At 47.4% G+C, this 14353-nt stretch overlaps 1 protein-coding gene across 11 annotated transcripts in view; it reads left to right on the plus strand.

Annotated features, from left to right (window-relative positions):
• The window catches only part of Sipa1l3 (signal induced proliferation associated 1 like 3), a 218558-nt gene that overhangs the window by 105915 nt on the left and 98290 nt on the right, over positions 1 to 14353 (plus strand). For 3 of the 11 annotated variants that reach the window (XM_013149873.3, XM_063252658.1, XM_063252659.1), the window contains exon 3: positions 13587 to 13645. The exons of 7 other annotated variants lie outside the window; for them this stretch is intronic. The gene's annotated coding sequence lies outside the window, so the exon portion shown is untranslated. Of the gene's footprint in view, positions 1 to 2616; positions 3022 to 13586; positions 13646 to 14353 lie in introns of those variants that run through there. One more of the 11 variants, XM_063252660.1, reaches the window with a different exon arrangement.

The following is a 14353-nucleotide window of genomic DNA, read 5'->3' on the forward strand; positions in this document are numbered from 1 at the left end:
AAGGGTTATCTTTTCTACTCATTTATCATTCACTACACAGTAAGATCTCGGAACCATTTGTGCATAGACTAAAGTGAATGGAAACTTGCTTGTTTGGGAATTTTCCTCAATTTTGAAAACATATTTATTGAAAGCAATTTGAAAAAAATACAGGAAGATATAGAACACATTTTCAAAAATGTCATTCCAGAACCACAGTTTAGAGAAATTCTTTCTAGTCTTCTCTGAACTCACACTTGTGTGTATAAATGTTTACTCCTGTAAGGATATGTATTCATTTAACCAGATTCCTGGTATCCATTGTGAGGGTTGGTTCTATTAGGGCATTTGTTTTTGTTTTGCTTTATAACCAATGCCATGAAATTTTTTTTCTTCATCTCTAGTTGTTTTTTTGGGATCAGTTCCCAGAAGTAGCATTCCTGGTTCAGAGGGTAAGAACATTTTTTAATGCTATTGCCAAATTGCCTCTAGAAATGTTCCACCAACTGAGAGCATTTTTAAAAGTCTTGTCCGGGGAGAGGGGCTGATTTCCCAATGTCCATTCTGAAGGAGAGCCATTCTCTCAGCCTTCTGAGGTCCCCAATCCCCCAGCCAGCCTGTTCCCTCTTCTCGGCTTGCTTACCTGGCCTGTGGGCCTGGCTTGTGCACAGTCCAAGGCAGGATGTTTGATTTTTCTGTTGTACAAATGGAGCAGTGGGCCCTTGCCGTCTGTCAGCTAGTCCTGCAAGACTGAGAAAAGGCTCTGCACCCAATCAAGAGTCACAACCACAGCCCTTCTAGAGCCATCTGTGGCTTCACTGTGGAGGGGCAGAGCTGGGATGCATGTGTCCCCCAGCATGAATCACCTCCATTTCTTGGGTGGGGGTGGAGGGTCCCTCCCGCTCTGCCCCAAGCTGCTCTGTGGGGAGTTGTCCTGTGGAGCCTGCTCAAGTGGGTACGGCCCACTTTTGCTACCCGCTCCTGGCAAGGAGGGAAGTGCACCCTCCTCGTGCGCCCCAAGGTTGTGTTCAGACAGATGGGGTGGGCCTGTGGCCTGTGGGAGTGGAAACCTGTGTAGGAGAGAAGATGAATCTCAAGCAAAGGGCAGGAGAGTGACAGGGGTGTTTGTGCGTGGGTACAGTTGCACGAAACTAACCCTCAGGTCTTCTGAGGGGTGATCAAACAGCTGGGATTTTAAAATAAAAATTACACATACAAGAGTATAATCACTGTTTAAAAGTGTTTCCAACCTTACAAAAAGCTTTTAAAAACTTCATTATTGTAAAATATAGCATACTTACAAAGAACTTTATAAAATGTGAATACAGCCAGACATAGTGGCACATACCCCTAAGCCCCTAGCTCTCACAAGAATGAGGCAAAAAGTTTATAAATTAAAGGCCAACTTGGGCAACTCAGCAAGACTTTGTCTCAAAATAAAAAGGGCTTTGGATATAGCTCAGTTCTAGAGCACGTCCCTGGCATTATGCAAAGTATAGGGCTCGGGCCCCAGTACTAGAGAAAAAAAAAAAAAATTAAATACATTTGGCCTTCCAAGTCAGTGGTTTTTGCATCAATTGTAGATCAAAGATATTTGAGGCTGGAATGGGGATTGTGTCTTTGTTGAATATGCACAGACATTATTTTTCTTGCCATTTTCTAAAATAGCCTAAAAACTATTTGCATAGCATTGGTATGATATTAGCTATTCTAAATAATCTAGAAACGACTCAAAGTACCTGGAAGGGTGTTGGGTTATACTCAAATACTACACCATTTTATATAAGGAACTTGAGCAGCTGCAGAGTTGGAGGTCTTCAAGGGGTCCTTGGTCTGAAGACCAAGAGGTGGCTATACACAAGTTAGCAAGGAATATTAAAGGAAGCACTCACAGCAGTCCGGTCAAGGAGGAGAAGCTGCCAGTGCCCAGAGCCCTGTACACCCTCTCTGCCCTCAGCCGCTGCTCTCCAGTCTTCCACGGTCATTATTTACTGGTGTTTTGAAAGTTTCACCCCAAATGTGGTGAGCACTTCTAAATAACACAGTTCCGGTGGCTGTGAACTTCGTGTAAACAGAATGTGTTGTTCTGTGCTGGACTTGCGTGCTCAGGATCCTATCTGGGAGATGCATCCTGGTCGAGATAGCCACACTTCACTGGTACTAAAAAGCTTGTTTTTTTCTGGGTTGGGTGTGGTGGTGTATACCTATAATCCCAGCATTTGGGAAGTTTAAGCAGGAGAATCTCTGAGTTCAAAGCCAATCTCGGTTACCAAGTCAGTTCAAGGCCATTCTGAATTGCATAGTGAAATCTTGTCTCAAAAAGACCAAGGTGAGGGGAGATGTAAAAACCCGAGTCTCACTGTGTAGTTCAAGCTGGCCTTGCACTCACTATGTAGCCCATCTTGGTCTCAAACTCGTGGCAAACCTCCTGCTTCAGCCTGAGTGATAGGATTACAGGCATGCGCCACCACTCCTGGTTTAGGCTTTCTCATCAGTAATGTAATAGTGGTACAGGTGGGGCGTGCTCAGCCTGAGTGGAGGCACGTGACTTTGGGAAGGTTAGGAGCTTGGGGCTGGAGACAGCTGAAGGTACGTGCTGTCATTGACCCCGCCCTTGAGGAGTCACTGTTAGCTTTCAGGTCTTTCCTCAGCTCTGACCTAGTTCGGCAGATTCAGAGGGAGGGAGAAAGATGGACATAACATACGTGAAAGAGAGTGTGCCATTCTTTTGAAATACTTCTTGGGTTTTTGAGTTTGTTGATGAAAGCAGCCAGTTCCCTTGTAAGAGTCCACCTCAAGCTCAGGGAGTGAATCTAGACCAGGCATTCTGAGTCCTACCTAGGACACTGGGAAGTTAGAGGCCAGAATAGTGCCACGTGGCCCAGAGATTTGTTTGTTTATTTGTTTAGCAGATGATTTGGTGTCTGCCTTAACTCCTTGCAGCCAATAGTCTTAACCGATTCCTTAGCTTTCTCCCTCTCTGCATATGTTGGAAACTTGGGCCCTGGAAAGAGGTTGCCGGCCTGGGACATACTCTCAGCGGTGAGTTAACATGAGGCTGTGCCTCAGGGTGTGGCCATCTGTGTGTGCGTATGTATAAGAGATTCAGACAAAAGAACAGGGGTGCAGAGGTAGAGGGGAGACACAGAAACATGGACAGAGATGCAGCGAGGTGGGGTGAAGGTGAAGAAAGTTGGGGACAGGACAGACCTGAGACCAACTGTCTTATTAACTGGTTCGGGTTGGTGTGCTCTGATTGGTCAGTCATCCAGTTGGCTGACTCATTGGTTACCAGGTTACCTGAGTGGCTGACTAGATACCTGCCTGTTTGTTTGTTTGTTTGTTTGTCTGGCCTCATGTACTTAGCCTGCCCCCGGCACTGTTCTGTGTGCTGCTGGCTGAGCAGCAGTGGGTGGTGTCCCACGGGCTCTTAGGTATTGGACCACCAGTCTTCACCCTTACCCCTGTGACCGCTCTGTGAGCACAGTCACTATTGTTGCTGCTTAAGAATTTCAAATAAGGGGGTTAGGGATTCAGCTCAGTGGTAGAACATTTGTCTAGTAAGCATGAAACCCAGGATTCAGTCCTTAACACCAAAAATTTGAAAACAAACCAAAAAACTGAAGTAAGAATGTACTGGGTGTTGCTTGCCTCTGGGTGTTTACCTTCCCCAGCACCTTCCAGGAGCTTCTCGTGGCTGTATCAGCAGTCTAAGTGGTGGCATTTACCCTCTCTGGTACACACTGGGGCTGGGATTTGATCATAAGGGACCTGACAGGAGTGTGAGCCCATTTCTGACTGAAGCACACAAGGTCAGAAAGCAGGCATTTACAGAGCACCCACTGAGTTCACATCTGTGCCTGCTTTTAAGAGATAGCAGGGTTAAGTTAGCCATAGATTCAACTACTGGGCTCCACTCTCTGGCCTTTTATCTCCCTGGGATATTCAGCAGGTCACTTGCTGCTCAAAGCCTTGTTGTTCATTTCTGTAGAATGGGGACACCATAGGGCCATAGGGCCTTCTCCTAGGTGCCTTGTGGGTTCAGGGGGGCCAGATGTGAAGGATGTGTATTGGGTGGGATTGGCGCTTGAGGGGTGTAGCTCAGGGAACCAGGCCATCAGAGCAGGCCTCCAACACAAGCTTCTGACTCTGCACATGTCAGTTTCTTCTCCTACTTTTGATAACTTGGGCTTACAAATAGGGCAGCCCCACAAGAGGTCACTGGCACTGGAGTCAGCCAAGCCTAGGTTCAGATCCCAGCTCCTCCCCTCCTTCTTTTCATGGATCCTGTCTGAACCTGGGTTTCCCTTTAGTGAGGTAACAGTAGCAGGAACCCTCCCTCAGAGAGTAATTAGGAGCCTTGAGCCCAGGGCTGGCGTCACGTGCTCTGGTCAGGGCCTTGCTCTCAGAGCCCTGGATCAGCCCAGTAGAATGATGGATGATGACTGCCAGCAGCTGGCTGCTACCCAGGAGAATAAGGCCCAGCCGAGTGTATGTCTGCTGCCCTCCTGCTCTTCCCTCCTCCTGCAAGGAGCTTTCCTGGCCACGTGTTCCTGAGGGCTCCAGCATGGGCCCCACCACTGTAGCCTAAAACCGCCCTCAGGTGAAACAAACAGAGCCAAAGATGCTGCCGGCCCCTCCCCCCAGGAACAGGATGGGAAGAAGGGGGCTTTTAGCAGATGTTCTTTTACAAGGATTCCCTGGCAGTGTTTAATCAAGATTGTCAAATATTGATTTAATCTCCATGCCCAGCAGATGTGATCCTAGCAGGTTTTGGTGGCAATTAGCTGGGATTAGTTTGCAATTCAGGCTGCATACTGACAGGATGCCTTCTAAATAGGAGACTTGGCCTGCCCGAAGGAACTAGCCCTGTCAGGGACACATGTCTATTTAACCATTAGTCCAACCTGCACAATGGCCCGTGGGAGGAAGCCCTGAATGTGGGTCCTGCAAGCCCCCACGGCCCATGCTGCTTCATACAGTGATAATGTGAACACTAAAGGACTCAGCGATCAGCCTTTGACAAGAATAATTTTCATATTAAGATAAGCAGCATTGTCACACTGGCACCTGCAGCTGGGCTGGAGCCAGGCAGTTCCTTCAGGGGTAGCCTGAGCAGTGGCGTTGTGCCTCGTGAGGCCTTCCCAGAAGTGGTTACCCTGCAGCAGAGGCCCTTTGTGGGGCTCGGCTCTGCCGCATCATAGCCTTCCACAGGCTCCTCTGCTGCTCCTGGGTGGGCTTGGGGTGGGGCGCACACTCCAGAAGCATCCCTTTCCAATTGTGCATTTCAGAGTCACATTTGAAACCAGTGGGTCTGGGCCCAGAATTGGAACAAGATGCTTGAGCCATATGTACTTCGGGGAGGCAGTGACACCTCGCCTTCCCCACCAGCCCCACAGAGACTCAGAGGGCCACCTCCCCTTGGCTTTTGCTCTGCCTCCCTGGGTTGCCTGGCCCCTGAGCCCAGAGGAATAAAAGGTCATTGTAGGGCTACACTTAGTATGCTGGAGACTTTTTAAAAATTACTGTTATATATGAAAATGATAATAGCTAATATTTACACATCATTGTATGCCAGAACATTCTAGGTCTTTCTATATGAGTTAAGATAAAGCTGAGTATGGTGTAACACACCTGTAATCACAGCACTATGGGACGCTGAGGCAGAAAGATTGCAATTTTGACCCTAACCTGGGCAACTTAGTGACTTAATGAGACCCTGTATTAAAAAAAAAAAATAAAGGAGAAGAAGAAGACTGGGGATGTAGTTCAGTGCAAAGACCCTGGGATCTATCCTGCATATCATTGAAAAAAGAGAGGTAAGCTGTATGGTGACACACTCCAGTAATCTCAGCATTCGGGACACTGAGGCAGGAGGATCTTCACATGTTTGAGGCCAGCCTGGGGTAATGGTGCGTTCAAGACCAGCCTGAACTACATAATGGTAAGACCTTGTCTCAAAAGAAGCAAACAAAAAATATGATTATCTCCCTTTTACAGATGAGAAAACTTGAGGCATACAGAGGCTAAGTCACCTCCCAGGATCTAGCCAGTGAAATGGCAGAACCACGAACTAATCCAGGGTGGTCTTTGCTTGAGTCTGCTGTGCTACAGCTGCCACATCTGGAAGATCTCTAGGATCTGGTGATAAGTGAGAAAATAACTAGGAAGGCATTAACCCATTGATTTCTCTTAGTGCTGTCTCCTTATAAACATACAATTGTCAAGCACTCGTGAGTTCGATCCCCGGTACCGATAAAAACGAAAAAGACCAAAAAAAAAAAAAAAAAAAAAACATACAATTGTGAGCACCTAACTCAGTGATGGCAAACTTTTTAGAGCTCAAGATAACAAACAGCCTGTTGCATACACATGCCATATGTTTGCCATTACAGCCTTAACCTGTAGAAGTTCAGCTATCCCAGGGAACAAAATAAAAGCAAGAAAACATGGCAGTATGAGCATTTGAGGTGAGAACAGCTCTGTTTCATTGGAGCCCAAGTGATCACAGGGTGGCATGTCAGTGGCTCGCTGGACCGTGAGGGCAGCTGCCATCTGGAACCACATGTGTCCAGACTCCGAGGGCCCAGAGCTAGGCTGGCTCAGGGGCTGGTGCCCACTGTGGAGCTGGTGAGTCTTGTGCTCAACTCTGAATTCCACCAGTGCTGATCTTTACCCTGCCTGTGTCTTCCTTCACATGCTCGCTTTTAAAACTGAAAACTGAATCCCAGCCTCAGGCACCCCTACGTTGTACAGTTAGGAGTATAGTAACATTCTTGGTTTGTGAAAATAATTTGTTGTAGTTGTAATTCACAGCCCTTGTACATCGAAGCAAGTGGTGGGGGAAAGGAACCATTTGTGATCATGTGATGTGCAACGTGATGCGCTGCTTGTATTGCAAGTCATCACTTGTTTATCAAGTTAAAATTTCTTGGAAATGTTTGCTGATCTTGTGGAACACTAACAAACCAAGTTACTCACAGTCTAAGGTTGGCTGTATATCCTTGTAGTCACAGAGAAAGTTCTGGAAGAAGGAATACAAACACTTACTAGTCCTCCATGCTGTTCTTCTCTTTTAAACAAATGAGGTCTTACTGCACAAGCTATTCTGCAGCTTGCTTCTTTCCTTTTGTAAGTGGTTGCATAGAGTAATCAGCATAAACTGTCAAGGTGGTGTGGCAGGGTTCACATTACCACTTTCTAGGTGAGTACCTTACCCATAGCTCTACTTGGCTTTTACTACAAATGCCTTCTACTCCCTGGAATTGAAGCACCCAGTGAGGCCTCCACGAACAGGCATTTGGTCTGTGTATAGCTCTTCTGTATTGCAGTCACATGATTGTCCCTGTGTCAAACCACTGTGTACCTAGCTTGTGCAATCATATGACTGTTTGAAAAACAGAGTCTTAGAGGTGGAACTGTCAGTTAAAGTAAAGCAAAATACACACTAAAAGTTTCAGTGAGTATGTAATTCCAACTCATGCTTCCTATTTGCACCACTGGGGAAGAAAAGTACAGATTTAACACTGTTAGAAGCAAGACAAAGTTGGGCATGGTGGCGCATTCCTGGGAGGCTGAAGCAGGAAGATACCTGTGAGTTTGAGGCCAGCCGGGGCTACATAGTGGGTTTAAACGCAGCCTGAACCACATAGGAGACCCAACTCAAAATAAGATAAAATAAAGTAAAAATTTAAAAATAATAAAATGAACAGGTCACTTGGAATCTCTGACTGGTCTGGAAACCTCACCATTAGGGACGTGACAGCTGTAAACAGCTGCCCTTGCCCTGTGCAAACTGCCTTGGCTCATGCATGAGAACAAAGGCCCCTCCTGGATCTCAGGGAAAATTTCAATTAGAAACACCAGTCCTCTGGATTCTTTGCTGTTGATTAGGAAAGCGCAGGTTTTCATGGCCACAGTTGAGGCCCTGCACACTGCTCTTGGGCTGGTGGAACAGTCTTTGCTGCGGCACTTGTAACGAGATTTGAAGGTTCCCCTCTATCTTGGCTCCTGAGGGAACATTCAGATAGTCCCAGATATATGCTCAGACTTCCATAAGAGAGGTGAGAAATGGGCTGGGGATTTAGCTCAGTGGCATAAGCACCTGTCTGGCAAGTGGTAGGTTGTGAGTTTGATCCTTGGTACAAAAAAAAAAAAAGAGAGAGAAAGAAAAGAGGAACAGAGAGAACAGATTCTAGACTTGAAATCACTGAGCCATTGCTAACTTTCTAAAATGCTGTTATTTGTTGATTTTGAAGAGACTTGTGTCATTCACATATTTGCACACAGTGGAACTGCCTCGTCTTTATTAGAGCCGAGTGGTGAAGGGCAAGACTCAGACTATCTCTGTTTGAATTCCAGCTGCCCCAGCTGCCAGTAGCATGACTTGGCCACCCCACCAGCCCTCATCTGTGACATGGGCACAGTAAGCAGTATACCCTCTGTGTAGGCTTGTTAGTATACACAAATTAGTACCTGACAATGGAGAGTCCTGAGCCTGGTGCACAGAGAGACCTTACCAGTCAGCCGTATTGTCGGTAGTGCTGTCACTGTGTTGTCTCCATCTGCAGTGCATACACAAGAACAAACATGTTAGCCCCTGGCCAACCCCAGACTGGGAACTGTTCAGAATCCAGAGAGGGCGAGAGATACTCAGAGGCTCACAGGTCTAGCAGGTTTCATTCTGTAACCCAGGAGCTCAGCAGAGGGAGGAGGGATTCCCCTGGCTGTGGAGGAACCGGCAGAAAGATAACAGCAGGGTGGCAGCACAGGGTACATGGTTGGGGGGAGGTAGGCGAGGTTCCCTCAAGCAGTTGTCTCTGCAGTCATCTGCTGCAGAGATCGCTGGGGCTCTTCATACCGGTAATTGTCATACTTGTGGCCCTTTCAGCAGCATCCAACCCTGTGGATCACTCAGGTCTCTCTCGAACCTGCCCTGCTGGGCCTACTCCCACTGTGTCTGTCTCACCTCTCCTGGCCACTTGCTCAGATTTAGTCTCCTGGAGCTTGATGCTGGGCTCTCTGCTCTCTGCTCTTTGTTCTTACAGTCCTCAGCTCTGGCTGCCCTATAGAATCCACTACACTGCTTTTATACTCAGGGCTGTTCCTTGCTCAGGGCAGCTGATTCAGAATCTCTGGGGGTAGCATGTAGACCGACACCTGGAGTTTTAATGAGCACCTTTGTGCCTCTGCTCTATAGCCAGAAGCAAGAACCTCTGCCTTTATGCAGCCTGTCTCACCGTGTGCACTGATTGCATCCAGCTTTCCTGCCTCTGCATGACACCTTGCTCATTTGCATGCCTGGTACAAATCAGGGGCTGTTGCGGTTTGGATCTGGAGTGTCTCCCAAGACTCATATGCTACAGGACTGGTTATTAGCTAATGGTGCTATTGAGAGGTGGTGAATTTAAGAAATGGAGCCTAGAGGAAGGAAGTTAGGGGATTGGGACAATAGTCTCTCGAAAGGACTATTTGGACCCTTGGCCCTTTTCTCCTCTTACTGCTTCCTGGCCACCATGAGGTGAGCAGCTTCACTCTTCCGTGTGCTCTTCACTGTCCTGTGCTGTCCAAAATGCCAGGGGCAAGTAACCATGGATTGAATCCATGAACCAAAATAAGCCTTTTCTCCTTTTAAATTGATTAACTCAAGTATTGTGTTTCAGAACTAAATCTGATGGAGACAGGTGCTTTTCCTTCATGCAGATCAATGAGCCTTGCCCACCTGTCCCAGCTAGCATAGTCCCCTGCCTGTCACACCATAGCATTTTATTCTTCAGTGGTTACCACCCTTAAAAATCAACCCATTTTTTGTCTAATATCTCTGGCTTCTCTTTGTCTTGCTCAGAACCACATCTTCCACACTTACAACAGTAGTGCTGAGAACATACTTCACAGAAGTACATGGAATAAACAGATAGATTTCGAGTGATTGGTGCTTACGGAATGCATGAATAAGTTTTTAGTGCTTTTTGGACTGAATGGTTTGTAAGAATATGGGAGGTGGGGGGCTAGGGATTTAGCTCAGTGGCACAAGCGCCTGCCTTGCAAGCAGGCAGTCGTGAGTTTGATCCCTGGTACCGATAAAAAGGAAAAAGACAAAAAAAAAAAAAAAGGAATATGGGAGGTGGTGGTGTGTGCATGAATGATGTGCTACGTCTTCACGAGTGACTTGTGTACCCACAAACTGCTTACTCAGCAGATACTCACCTGGGGGGGGCCACCATGAGAAGCTCTCAGACTGGACACCCCAGTTTGGGCTATCAGAGTGTAGAGTGCAGGGATGATCACAGTTCTGTGAAAGAGAAATGCCTGGGCACATGGGAGCAGCCCTAGATACCCACTCTGTACCACCTGCCTCCCCTGTGTGCACTGCAACCATTACTCTCAGTTTCCTGGTCACATTTCCTCCCTGTGCAGACACACTTGGGCACCAAGAAAGCCCTGCCTACCCTCAGGTCACAGCCCCAGTTGAGCCAGTGCTCCCTGGTTCCCAATGAGGCTGGTGTCCCCCCATTGCATTAACAAGTGCTCATTAACAGTTGCCCCTGTGTCCAGCCCAGGCCAGACATCCAGTGCTCACACCCCTTGCAAGAGAGCACTGAAGGCTTTCAAAGCTCAGCTGAATTGCTGAGCAAGGGCGGTCAAGGGGAGGAAGTAACCCATGGTCTGAATTTAGAAAAGAAATTAGCTAGGTAGGGAAAGGGGCTATAGGGCTGGCATTGGCAAAGGCCCTGAGGCAGCGACAGGGTGTACTAAAAGGAGAACTGTGGCTGGGCTGAGAGCCAGGGCTAAGTGGGAGCCTGAGGGCTGTGAGCAGAAGAACCCTCAGGGGAGTGAGAGAGCACCAAAGCCGTCCAGGAAGAAGACAGCAGCCAGACCAGGGTGAGTAGGGGAGACAGGGCCCTACTGTTGGGGAAGCCATGCGATAGGGCTGGTGACTGGAGCAGTAGAAGGGAAAAGACTAGGGGAGGCTGCCATTGGTGTTCCAGTTTGAGCTGTTGGAAGGAAGACCACTTTTCACTTTGTCCGCAGACATAGCAGACGGTGGCCCACCTTGGCGGCCTCAGTTCTGTCTGTGATGTGTGTGTGTGTGTGTGTGTGTGTGTGTGTGTGTGTGTGTGTGTGTGTGTGAAATCCAACTCATGACCTCATGCTTGCCAGGCAGGTGCTGCACCGCTGAGCCACATCCCCGGCCCTTTTTTTTTTTTTAAACTCTCTGTACTGAGGATCAACTCACCACCTCAAGCTTGCCAGGCAGGCACTTAAGCTGCTGAGCTAAATCCCTGGCTCCCTCAGTTCTGAATCTGTGACTGTATTTGGCCCATGGAATGTGAACAGGAGTGCCGTGTTATTCCTAAGCAGGAGCTTTAAGAGTCATTTCCATGCTTGGGCCGTGTCCTCTTCCTCTTGAGAGACAAGCTGGCACGGGCAGCACCCTCAGCCACCCTGTGGTGGACATGCAGTATGAGGCAGAGTGGGCCTTTGTGAGAAAGCCCCAGAGCACTTAGGGTCTTTTGTTACTACAGTGTCACTTAGTCCATCCTGACTACCTGAGAAGGGTGAAATACTATAGATGGGAAGTGATCAGGAGATCAGGCGGAGAAGATTCTGTTCACAGCGCATGGGAGATGTGTATGTGACATTGTGTAAGTAGCTGGACCCGTGGGTAGAAGCACGGTAGATCTCAGGTGTTACCACAGAGCAAAACGAGAGGCACAGAGGTCAGGACACTGGCTGTGACTGCAGGGAGGGCTGGCACTTGAACCAAGACCTTGGCTTCAGGAACTTGGAGTTGGGATGGAACCCTCTTGGCCTTGGGCACATTGCTTTCAGTGTCTGCTAATTTGTTTATCTATAAAGTCAAGGTAATAATGCTGCCTACCTTGTAGTTGATGTGATGGTTAACAAACGTCCAGCAGAAGGACTTGACCCATAGAAGAATTGGATTCATGGATTCAGATGATGTTTTTATTTTTATTTTTATTTTTATTTTAACTAAAACATCATGTGGCGGGGAGTAGAATGGGAATAGCTTCATATCCAGCTTGATGTGGAGACTCAAATGATGACCACAGCCCCCCAGATTCTCTCAGCCCTTCACCTTACAGTCACAGGTGACTACATTGGTTCCATCCCTCACAGCTTGCTCAACTCAGAGTAAGAGTGAATAGTGCAGTGTTAGCTGCAGCAGTGATGTCACTGGGTCTCACTTGTTCTCATTGGTTCATGTGGTTGTCCCTGAGCAGAGCAACCACCATTTCTAGCACATCTCTAGGTTGAGAGTTGCAGAGAACAAATTCCCACAGAGAAATGTGGGCTGTTGTTGGAAAAAAGAAGTCATGGCTCTGCCCTGTAAGGTTCTGGCAGACTCTACAAGCCCATAGCATAAGTACCTTTGGAGCAAGCACACCCTAGCAGACCTGGAAAGGTGTGTGATAAGGGGACACTCTCTGTGCTGAGAATCATACCCCTAGACAGGGCTGTGATTACCTGCCCTTCTAACAGACTCTGGTGAGTTGCCTAAGAGCAAGCAGGATTGCTGAGTGTGGTGGTGCACACCTCTAATCCCAGCACTCAGGAGGCTGAGACAGTAAGATCTTTGTGAGTGGCAAGACCTGGTCTCAAAAAAAAAGGCAAGCAGGGTGATGACAGATTGTGGCTTTCCCAGCTTCCTTCACAATTGGTATGGCCCTACGATCACATTCTGGTTAATAGACTTTAAAATGTTATGGTCAGGGGATGTTTTGGTAAAGATTCTCCTTCCTTCTTAGAATCAGACCTTGTCCATGTCTGTCCTCCTTGCCCATGATATTGCTGGCAGACGCAGCTTATTGGGAACCGACAGAATCGCAAGGCCAGAAGAGTAAGAACAGACAGGAGCCCTGGAAGGAGGGAACTGGGGAAGGAACTGTAGGTACCCAATGAATGTCACACCCTAGGAAAAGCCAGGCCCAGCATCCTTGCCACCCCAAGACTCTGTCCAGCCTTCCCTGTTATTGTGAACCTCTTAAGAGTCCCCACAGAGACTGTGGGGCCCACCCAGTTAGCCCACCCCAGCCATATTTCCATAAGTGGGGGAAGAGGGATCAGCTGTTGCCACAGTGCAGGAAAGAATAAATGGCAGAGGGGCTGAGGATTTAGCTCAGTGGCATAAGCGCCTTCCTTGCAAGTGTGTGGTCATGAGTTCGATCCCCGGTACTGATAAAAAAAAAAAAAAATAAATGGCAGTGCAGGTGGAGTGTCACTTACACAAAATGCTTGGGAGCAGAAGTGTTTTGGATTTTGTATTTTTCAGAATTCAGATTGGAATATTTGCATGTACATAAGGAAATAGTTTGGGGATGGGTCTCAAGTGTAAGCATGAAATTCACATATGTTTTGTACATCCCTTATACATATAATCTGAATGTCATTTTATACAGTATTCTTAATGCACCTACATTTGATCTCAACCCATCTCAAGAGGACAGGTATAGAGTCTTCCACTTGTAGTGTCATGTTGGCACTTCAAAAGTCTCAGAGTTGGGAGCATTTTGGATTTTGGACTAAAGATGCTCAGCCTTTAATATCAGTAATTATGAAATAATGGTGTTATTCCTGCATTACAGATTGAAATTGGATCATTGTTTGAGAAACAAGTCTAAGGCACTCCAGAGCTTGAGCCCAGGTATCTGGTTCTTATGTACACTATACACCACTCCCTTAACAGAGGTTCTCCATCAGAACGATCTAGATTCTTTTAGGAAGGGGGAATGCGACAACAGACACCTGGAAGGGACCAATGTGCAGCAGTCTCTGAATCTCAGGGGCTGTGGGTGCCATTCAGGCTCAAAACGTCACAGGAAGGTTCAGCTGCACCTGTCCAGAAAAGGGATTTGTGCAGAGTTTAGGTCCTGCAAGAACATCTGTATGTGTTCACAAAAAGGACTCAAAATAGATTTAGGGTTTCCTACTGAGCTATAAACCAAGTTATCAACAATAACCCATCTGTTAGAAGGTGTTTGACACAGCAAATCGGGTCACATCTGGGCCACTAGTTTTCCCACCCACCCTAAATGTGGCCTCAGAAGACTAAGCCTGTCTCGGCACCAGAACCCAGGCAGACCTGAAGGCAGACTGCATGGAGGGCTGCTGAGCTAGGCAGTACCTTGGCTGAGCTCCGGCCCTCTCGGCAAACTCTCTTGCCATTCTGAAGCATACAATTTAGTGGTAGAGGCAGTCATCAAACAGATAATGCACAAAAATATTTCAGTTTTCTCGGAGAAACCTGCAGTACCAGTCAGTCTCCAGATACTGCAAACCAGCAGCCCCTGCCCAAATCCAGCCCACATCTTGCTTGTGGACTGTTACTGTGACTGTTATAGGTAATGTTCTT

The sequence above is a fragment of the Cavia porcellus genome, unplaced genomic scaffold (assembly GCF_034190915.1).
Source record: "Cavia porcellus strain 051 isolate PalLab524CR breed Dunkin Hartley unplaced genomic scaffold, mCavPor4.1 scaffold_7, whole genome shotgun sequence".
NCBI lineage: Eukaryota > Metazoa > Chordata > Mammalia > Rodentia > Caviidae > Cavia > Cavia porcellus.